The following is a 10674-nucleotide window of genomic DNA, read 5'->3' as shown; positions in this document are numbered from 1 at the left end:
GGTCTGCTCTGCCTGGACACAGTCTTCCTCGCACCCAAAGGGGTCCGTCCCAAAAGTTGATGTCGTGGTCAGACAAGATCCCAATTCCTTTTGATACATATCTGCAGCTACAGAGGCATGTAGCAGTAATCCTCTGGGAACTCTGCAGGACACCTATTTGCAGCCAGTTCATTTGGTATCTCTGTAGCTGGTACAAAACCTAAACAAGTCATTCCCTGACAGAATGATACACAACTTTTTTTAAACATGGTTGACTCTATTACTTAATTCACTTGATTTTAGTGTTCCTTTGCAAGTTTCTGATGTGTTCAGCGAGAGCTAACGTATGCACAGAAAGCTACAGGAGCAAGTATTTTTTTCTCGCCATCCGTTGCAAATCCGATCAAAAGTCCTGCTTGCTGTGGCTTTCTGTGCCAACGAGGGTTCCAACCAAACATACCCATAGTCTTGTCTAATCTGTGCCATGTAAGGAAAAAGAGTTGAGATGGCTTGGCCATTTAGCCTTGCAAGACTATCCTGATCTCGCAGCTCCCTTGTATTCTATTCACAGATCAGTCTAGTAACATGCGACAGAGAAAAAGTGGAGAAGATTGCCAAGCGACTGAACCAATCAGGTTGGTTTTGAGTAAGATGTAAGTGTGATGTAAAGAAAAACAACTGTTCAGTGTAAACAACATTGCGGCTTCCACGGATGAGATGAGCGCAGCTATCGAGCAACCACTCGCTAAAGCTTTTTTCTGTTGGATGCTTCAGTTGGAATATGGACTGCGCACCTGAAATTGTGCCTTTTATCCGTAAATTAGTGTTACACAAATGGCCAATATCCTTTACCGACATGTTTACTTTCCCAGCTTTTCCTCGACGCTGTTTGTACATCATACATACTTCATTGATCTGATTGGTTGATTTGGCCCGTATGTTGGTGATAGACAATCAGCAACCATTATTTTTGTCCCTTCCCAAAAGATCTCCAAACAAGACTTCCCAGATGGATATGCTGGGCTGAGTCAGGTAAGGGAAGTAGAGTAGATCTATTAATTTCACAACATGAAATCAAACTATTTTTTTTGTTTTCTAAATGGATATGGATTGACCGGAAGATACATGGATTCCATTCTTACCAAGAAACCTGGTTGGGAACGTATAAATAATGAATAAACCAGCAAGAAAATGGTGAACATACTCTCATCTGACATGACAGAGAAGAATGGGTAATTATCAGAGTAATTTAAAATCCAAGTTAAATCCAGAGAATTTTTTTTAATTTTCCAGTAAATCCCCACCCAGACAGGTAAAAGAATTGTATGACACACCTTATTTCTCTACCTCAGTAACCCTACTCTAAGAATGGCTATGTTAGTTGCACAGAGTAATAGTCGTGTTAATGTTAGGTGCTATACTGAAACACTTTGAAGTGGACAAGAGCATGATGTTTGTATGTTTTTTATACCCATTTTAATGCACAAATGTTAATAAAGTGTCTGTTTTGTCCTTCAACTTTGCAAGGATCATTATTGTGATGGTGAGAGTGGCACTGGGTACTTGGCCTGGGTGATTAAACTATTCAGAGATGCACTGAAAAAGAGATATGATTACATTCAAATAAATTAAATTAAATTATATTTATAGTGCCAAATCATTACAAAAGTTATCTCAGGACACTTTACAGAGTAGGTATAGACCACACTCTATGACTTATTTATGATTTGAACGGGGAACCACTAACACAGATCTTTAACCTTAGCCTGCAGATAGGGAGAGTGCCTACCCTCTGGAAGACATCCTGCATCGTTCCGGTTCCCAAGAAGAACAGACCCAGCGAGCTGAATGACTCCGACCAGTGGCAATCACTTCACACCTGATAAAGACATTAGCGCGGCTCTTCCTCAGCCTCCTTTAGACCCCAGGTACAACATGCTCAGAACTGCCTGCAGTTTCCCTACCAGCTAAATGTTGGTGTGGAGGATGCCATCCTCTACATGCTGAAACCGAGTCCACTCCCATCTGGTTAAGGGAAGTAGCACAGTGAGGATTCTCTTCTTGGACTTCTCCAGTGCCTTTAATACCATCCAGCCCTCTTTAGTTCAGGACAAACTGAACAGGATGGGAGTGGACTATCTGGTGGACTGGGTCAGAGACTACCTCACTGAGAGGCCACAGTACGACAGGCTGAAGGACACCACATCTGACACTGTGGTCAGCAGCACTGGAGCCCCTCAGGGCACAGTGCTGGCCCCTCTTCTCTTCACCCTGTACACCTCGGACTTCTGCTACAACTCGGAGCTGTGTCACATACAGAAGCATATCCAAGAAGGACACAGCCAAACTGGATAAACTGATAAAGCGGGCCGGCTCTGTGGTCGGCATTAAACTGGACTCGCTGGTGACGGTGGCAGAGTGTAGGACCCTGGACAAACTGCTGGACATTATGGACAATGCCACCAACCCCTGCACACCGTCATCGGCAACCAGAGGAGCCTTTTCAGTGGAAGGCTGCTCCTGCCCAAGTGTAGGACCAACAGGCTCAAGAACTCCTTTTTTCCCTTAGGCCATCACACTCTACAACTCGCCTGTGAATGTTCTCATTTGTCCAGGTCATCGTTATCCTCAAAGCAATTTCAGCCAAAAGCGACTGGACTTGGTAATTTGTCTAGGAAGACGTTTCACCTCTCATCCAAGAGGCTGCATCAGTTCATGTACGCATCTGACCAGGCTGGAACTGGACTCTACAACTCCTCATTTGGGGGGAGGAGAAAATAAAAAGGACAGAAGGAGTAGGAGCCACTCACTGTGCAATTATTAATCTAATCGTACAGACCTGGACACTTCTTCTTTTTTGTGCAATAACTTTATCCACCATTTAAGTGCAATAACTTAATCTCACTGCTCATTTTTGCCAAATAAAGTCATACATATTTTATCTTCTATGCTTTCTCTACAATTAGTTTATCTGATTTCATTTCCCGGGAATTTTAATTGATCTGTATTCATATCATTCAAGTGTCCTGAGATAACTTTTGTTATGATTTGGCACTGTAAATAAAATAGAATTGAATTGAATCTCTACTTCATATGTATTTAACTAAGAGTTTTTGCATACTGTTTATTATTTTACTTTCTATATTTATTTATACCTCCTTTGTGTCTTTGCAAGCTGCTCGGAACTTAATTTCCTTGTGGGAGTCATCCCAAAGGGATCAATAAAGAGAAGTCTAAGTTCAAGTCGAAAAAAAATAGAAAAAACATTAGACACAATATACAAAACGTTTGAACAGAAGAGTTGTGTCTCTGCTGGAGCCTTGCTCTGGGCTCTACAGAGAAGAGACCTATGCGGCTGGAGGTGTTTCACTACAGTTCCTTTCAGCCGCGCACCCTCCTTCTCCTGCCCATAACTCGATTTTCGTAGGGTCTAAAATTATTCCCACATACATTTTTTTAAGTAGAGGGTCTGAAGATAAGACATAAGAGATAAGAGCCTTTCGATTGGTATAAAAAAAAAATCAGGGGCAGTTTTCCTCTTCCCCGCATGTATGGGAGTGAATGGACGAATGTGCTTCCAGGCACAGGAATGCCACAGTACTGCGCTTGGCCCTAAGCCCATGGTGGCATATGATGCCTATCCTAGGGATCTGGTAGCATCAGCCGAAGGACCATCTGGTGAAGCCATGTCTGGAAGGCCAACTGTCAGACGAGAGTCTGAGTTTGTTCCAGAGATCGCCCTGAGCGAAGATGAGTGGAAGAAAGCAATTTAAATGATGAAACATTCAGCTGATGAGGAGACATTCAGGAAGAAGATGAAGCTGACTTTTGTCTATTGCTGCAACATTGTTCTCAACCCCCGGTAGTCAAGCGACACGCTGTCCAACCTTCTACATTTCAAAGAAATCAAAAATTTGGTAGTTATCTGTCATTATTTTAACAGTGTAATAACAGTTTTATAATTTTTCTTTACACATTAGATGGCTATTGTTGTGATAATCTACAACTAGCACCTATTAACATTGGTGGGATATGACATCTGGAAATGGTCCCCCAAAACCCCCAACCCTGATCAGGCTGCTCCAATAAGTCTGTTAAGAGTCTCCAGTTGGTCCAAAATGCTGCAGCTCGTGTACTAACTAAAACAAATCGAAGAGAACATATTTCTCCTGTATTAGCTTCTCTGCACTGGCTACCTGTAAAATCTAGAATAGAATTTAAAATCCTTCTCCTTACGTAGAAAGCTCTTATTGGTCAGGCTCCGTCGTATCTTAAAGAGCTCATAGTACCGCATCACCCAACTAGATCTCTGCGCTCTGAGAATGCAGGGCTACTCGTCGTTCCTAGAGTCTCCAAAAGTAGAATGGGAGGCAGAGCCTTCAGCTACCAAGCTCCTCTCCTGTGGAACAAACTCCCAAATGTTATTCGGGAGGCAGACACTGTCCCCTTATTTAAAAGTAAACTTAAAACTTTCCTTTTTGATAAAGCTTACAGCTAGGGCTTACGATAAAACTTTATTCTGCTTAATTATGCTGCTATAGGCCTTGTCTGCCGGGGGATAATACTTTTCCTGATACTCTGAGCTTCTCTCCTCTCTGTCTGTATCATTCATGTCTCATCAATGCACGTTACTAATTCAGCTTCTTCCCCGGAGCTGTTTGTGCTTTGTCGTCTCGCAGGTCTCTGCTGATCGTGGTGGTGCCTGCTGCCGTGGTCCTACATGACGCTTCCTGCTGCTATTATCACTGTTACTCATATATACTATCACTAGTTTAATAAACTATAAAATTTGTAGCTGTATCGTAGCTGCTATTGCCACTACTCATCATTGATCATGTTTGCCACCATAATTATTATCATTTTCATATTCTGTCACCTTAGCTGTGCTTGTTTCTACTATTCTGTTGTATTAACTGTCTTAACATATACGTTATATTCACATTACTATAAATATTATTATAGTTACTGTTAGGCTTTGCTTGCATCTCTGGAAGTGTGTCTGTCTCTCTCTGTCCATCTGTGTGTCTTTTCTCTCTTTCTCTCTCCTTTTCTTCCTCCCCAACCGGTCAAGACAGATGGCCGTCCTCTACAGAGCTGGGTCTGTCTGACGTTCCTGCCTGTTATAGGGAAGGTTTTCGTTGCCACCGTACTCTACAGAGGAATTGTTGGGTCTCTGTAAATCATAAATAAGTCTTAGAGTGTGGTCTTTACCTACTCTGTAAAGTGTCCTGAGATAACTTTTGTTATGATTCGACACTATAAATAAAATTGAATTGAATTGATTGAACAGGAGTTTTTTTCTGATGTTTGGAGAGGGTGTATCAGGCAAGCTTCTTGAGACATTGCCAGGCACATTCAAGAAAAAGATCATCCAACAATGCAGAAAATCTCCCTGAAACAGTGAGCAGTGTTTTCTGCCAAGTGGATTAAACATCATGTTACAGAGTACCGTCTTGACTTCATTATCTGAACTGAGGTCGCATTTGAGATGCCTGTTTTGTAAAATGACAGATGGCAGTGTATTGCTTTGTGTAAAACTCATAGTAAACATGTCTTTTGATCAAGCATCCACCACAGCAACTTCCTGGTTGATCCAATACAGAAGTGCCAAAAACTGCAGTTGTCTGAGTGTCGTGTAGTTTGAACAATAGAGCAATTTCTCATTGAACCCAATGCTATATGTTTGATTAAATAGGTTTAATTAGAACGTTTTCACAGCAAAATAAAACCTATTTAGGGTCAGGTACACACACTCTAGTCTGCAAATTTAGGTCATATCTCCATGACAGCACTGAGGGGCGTAGATTTTTTTGTACCAGACTAGTTTTTATTTAATTGGATGTTAAAGTGTATTAATAATTAGGGGCGCTGCCTCTTGCGTGACAGCTAGCCTTTGGTTCTCACTTCTCCTCGGAGGTATATGTCAGCCAGATAGACGTATCTCCCTCCCCCCAATGTCACATACATGACCTTTTTTGGCAGTGGCGGGCCGTGCATTTCAGACCTGCGCCTGCAGCGATGCCCTACCAGACTTAATCCACCTCTTAAAACCATAATTATGATGCCATGGCTATACACATTATGCATTTAGACCAAAAAGCAGTACAACTGGGCGTTGCATCACCTTAACCTATAGTCAAGAACAACAGAGTTATATTACTATAACTTTAACAAGTTTCCTCACAAAACAGCGCAGAGCGCACTGTCAAATCAATTCAATCAACCAATCAATCAAGTCGCAGCCGAAGCAGCGTCACAGAAACATTCATTAATATAAATTTTTTTAACAATAATATTAACTTTACAAAATAAAGAAAGCTGCAAAAGTCCCCAACTAAAATACAAAAATAACTCAACTATAAGCTATACTGTCGCGTTCATTTGCTCCATTTATTCCACCATGGGCTCAAGCGCCATTATAAATCACACAAAGGCGTCATTTCAGAAAAAAAAAAAGGCTTTTAAGGTATAATACAAAGTTGTATTAAATCAGGGGTGTCAAACTGATCCAGTAAAGGGCCGTGTGGCTGCAGGTTTTCATTCCAACCAATCATAAACACACCATGTATTAAGTCCACCAACACTATAGTGATGAGCTTTAACAAGTGTGTTCACCAAACAGCACATCATCACACACAAACCAGCAGTGTCATAGAAACATGTTTGACGCACACACAGACACTGTTCATTAAAAAATAAACTATTTACAGAATATTTGCCAATTTAGGTTGTTAATATATATTTAACATTACTAAATAAAATGGGGAAAAGGCATACAAATCTAATAAAACATACAATGCTTTGTACTCACTCAGATCAACATTATTTGAACACAAAATCCATCCTTCTTTCTTTCCTCAAGAACACTTCAATGACTGTCATACAGTCTATCTTTGCGTTTCAGTTCCAGCAATAAGTCCTTTTCTATTGAAATGGAGGCCAATGCTGAAAGCCGAGTCTGTCGAATAGCATTTCTGGAATATGATTTGATTTGCTTTATGGCCGAGAATGACCGCTCGACAGAAGCAGTGGACACAGGGATGCCCACTGCCACACACGCCAATGTGTAAATCTGTGGCACGTCCTCTTTTAGGCGTTTCTCCTTAAGGAAATTAAGCAGATCAGATGGACTTCTCCCTTGAAAATCAGTCATTTCATACATAACAGTCAGTTCTGTTTTTATGCTTGGTCAGATCGTGTTCAATGACTGTCTGTCAAGCTGGAGAATGCTGTTTGCGGGAATTTACTCCGGTAGGCCTAAAAGTTCTGGGGGTCCAGGAGGGAGAGGAACATAAATTTTTCGTGGTCTTGAAACCTGTTTCGTATCTGGGAAGGAAGGTTATTCAGAATATTGCCGTGGAGCTTTTGGTAGTGTGTGCGAGGGTCAGCTGCGTGTGGGCCTCTGTGTGCGCTGGGATTGGAGATGCGTTCTGTGGCCTCGTAGATTTCATTGAACCGGTGCTTCTCTCGCTCAATTGTGGTACAAAACTCCTTTACTCTCGTCAGGCAGAATTGCACCTCCATCCAGCGTTTGTTTCTGTAGAATTCCAAAAAGCACGTTGGAATAATTAAAAATTCCATTGAGTGTTTCAAGCAAAAAGGAAAACTCAGAATCATCCAGGTGTGCATTAAATCCATCAGCAGCAAGCAAAGTGTCCGCATCAAAATCCTCATGATGTTCCATTATGTGGTCAAACAATCCCTTTAAGTCAGTTCTGTTTTCAAACACTGTATTGACCAATGTTGTGGAAATAGATTCTTCAATAAAGATCAACAAACAGGATCAGCTTTTTTTCCGTGGTTTATTTTGCCAAAGCATTTTCCTCTGCAGACAAAAATACGTTCATCCCTACATCCTCACAAGTTAGAGTCTAGTAGGAAATGACGATGTGTCAAATCTTGCACAGTCTTTTAGGGAGAGGGACAGACGCGAATAGCCTTGGTTGGGTGACGTCTTTAGACCAAACAAAAACATGCCTTAGACATTACAATTCTGAACATTCTGAACCTCTCTCATCACAAGGTCTCTTACACAGGGTACAGATGCACAAATATGCCAATACATCATCATGAGTTAGTTATTTGCATTATCCATTAAAAAGGTTAAACAGAGAAGACACTGAACTGTGTCTGACCTGACAAAACTATGATTATGAATTACAAATATCCAAAATTCCCACAACACCAACCTCGATGTATATTGCCACCGCGTTGGTGCCACTTTAGGAAGACGGCGCTTGCAGGTGTCATCAAGCACTTGTGTGCGCTTAGTGGATCTGGTGAAAGATGCTGCATGACCATCGAGGGTGGCAAAAAAGACCTTGCATTCTTTCAGCTTTGAGGCTCCTTGAGTCAGTACTAAGTTTAATCTATGCGCATGGCAGTGAATCAATAAGGCCATAGGTGCTTTCTCCTTCATTTTCGTCTGCACCCCATTTATGCCTGATGCCATGACCGCTGCCCCGTCATAACACTTTGCCACAACTTTATGCAGGCTGCATTTATATTCCTCTGAGAAACGTAAAATGAAATCGACAATGTCATCAGCTGCTTCAAATCTGATAAAACGCTGAAAGCCGTGCTGCGTTTCTCACAACTGTTTTCTCGTCCACCCCAGCAATACAGTTTACAATGCTTTTTGGAGCCTGCCAGCCAGGGGTACCGTTCATAGTTAGCAACTTGAAAGTGGCGGATAAATCCTTTTTCCTGCTGAGTCAAGCTAGCTAGTGATGCGGTCGGACGGCCTCTCTTTACTTTGTCTAGCTTTTCTTGAAAGGTTTTTCTAGAGAATGGCGTTGTAATTAAATCTGCGATCAAATCGTTATCTTCGCCTCCTTCAGCCATTGTGAGTTGAAAAAACTAAAACAACTTGTTGTGCTACACAAATAAGAAATTTCCTTATTTCCCGCTTATCACATTGACAGGTCTGCTCAGGTCTGCTTTGCATAGCTCTGCATAGCTCTGCCTCTCTCTATCACGTATCCAATCAAAAGACATGCACGCGCTGACGCTGTAGGCGCCAGTGAACCCAACTTGACGCTGATTGGTTAATTCTATAGGTCCGTTATCATTGACTGTAAGCTACCATGCACCTGCACTCTTGCTTCTGAAGGCGTAAAGGCAGATTTTGGACCCTGGCAACACGTAATAGCTCAATAATGATTGGATAAAAACATAAACACCAAACCGCAACCAGCGCCAAACCTATTTTTAGCCTAAATGCGATACGTCCTCTCGACCAATCAGAATTCAGTGCGATCCAACATGGCGGCGCTCTGAAGCGGTAGAGTTTTTTGTTTTGTCCGTCCGTTCAACATGTTCAGACTGAGCCATAAACCATTTTGACAAGATAAATTGAATATTAACCAAATGTTTGGGTCTAGGTAAAAAATGTAATTTTCCTGAAAACTATTAAAATGGATTTATAGCGTTTTGGAAAAGAGCTCCTCATATATTCCTGATTATTGTTAGGCCAGCAGAGAAGGCCTTGCTGGCCTTGAGGGTCCACCACTGTTTTTTGGTAAGAGGAAATGAGGAATAAAGCATCAATGGGCTCCATCCCTTTGAATTGTATTTGTAATCAACTTGAATGGACTTTACTACGAGAGGAGCTGCAAACTACTAAGTGTTTTGAAGTGGTCTTGTATCCTCCATGAACTCTTTTCAGGGCTTTCAAGTGTCACGTATTAAGCGTTGACAGTCACGCATTTCTGCCTTTTATCACGCACTCTGGCCACACATTGTATTTCTCACGCAGAAGAACATTTTAATAAGCTGCAGTGCTGCTCTCACTATGGAGTCGGCAGGGATCAAGCTCATCTCCTCCGGAACTCAGTCGAGCTGCCACTTACCAGAAAAAAAGACAGGGGCTACACAATGGCCAATCAGAAAATAGCACTGATGTATCTGGGTCAGATTTAACGCAACAACCAATGAGAAAAACACATGGATTTATTCATGTGATTCTTTTTTTTTTTCGTTTCGTAACTTCATTTACACAAATAGACTCTCACCAGTGATTACTGTTCAATCTTCAAACAATATAATAATAGTAAGAATAACAATAGCTCTGGAGGTAGTGTGTATCTGTATGTCCAAAGACATGCAGGTGTTAGGTCCATTGATGACTCTAAATTGCCCGTAGGTGTGAATGTGAGTGTGAATGGTTGTCTGTCTCTGTTTGTCTCTATGTGTCCTGTGATAGACTGGTGTCCTCTCCAGGGTGTACCCCACCTCACACCCCCTGTCAGCTGGGATCAGCTCTAGCCCCCCGCAACCCCGATAGGGACAGGAGGTTGAAGATGGATGGTTGATGGATGGATAGAGTTTGTGTATAGGTTTAGAGTTAATTTCATTTTAATGGTATTTTGTTTTTGTTTTATCTTTTCTGTTCTACATGTTTGAAACAAAATACAAATAAATAATCAAAGTTGGTTTGTTTGTCTGCCTGCTCCCTGCCTACTCACCAAGCCTGTTTGCCACACCTGTCTGTCATCTGTCAGTATCTCTGACAAACCTTCTCCCCTGAATTCCATTCCCTTCACCCCAGCCACATCCAGCCAGCCTCCATCTCATTTTTCACCGACCAGTGTTTGCGTTTGGGTCCAGTCTCCTGGATTACAGTGATTTTTTAACATTTAGGGGGCTTAGGCACAATGAGGATCTGTCAGAGTTACTCTACACAGTGTTTAGCAT

Source organism: Echiichthys vipera, assembly GCF_963691815.1.
Source record: "Echiichthys vipera genome assembly, chromosome: 20".
Taxonomy (NCBI): Eukaryota; Metazoa; Chordata; class Actinopteri; order Perciformes; family Trachinidae; genus Echiichthys; species Echiichthys vipera.
Note: the sequence above shows the minus strand (reverse complement) of the source record.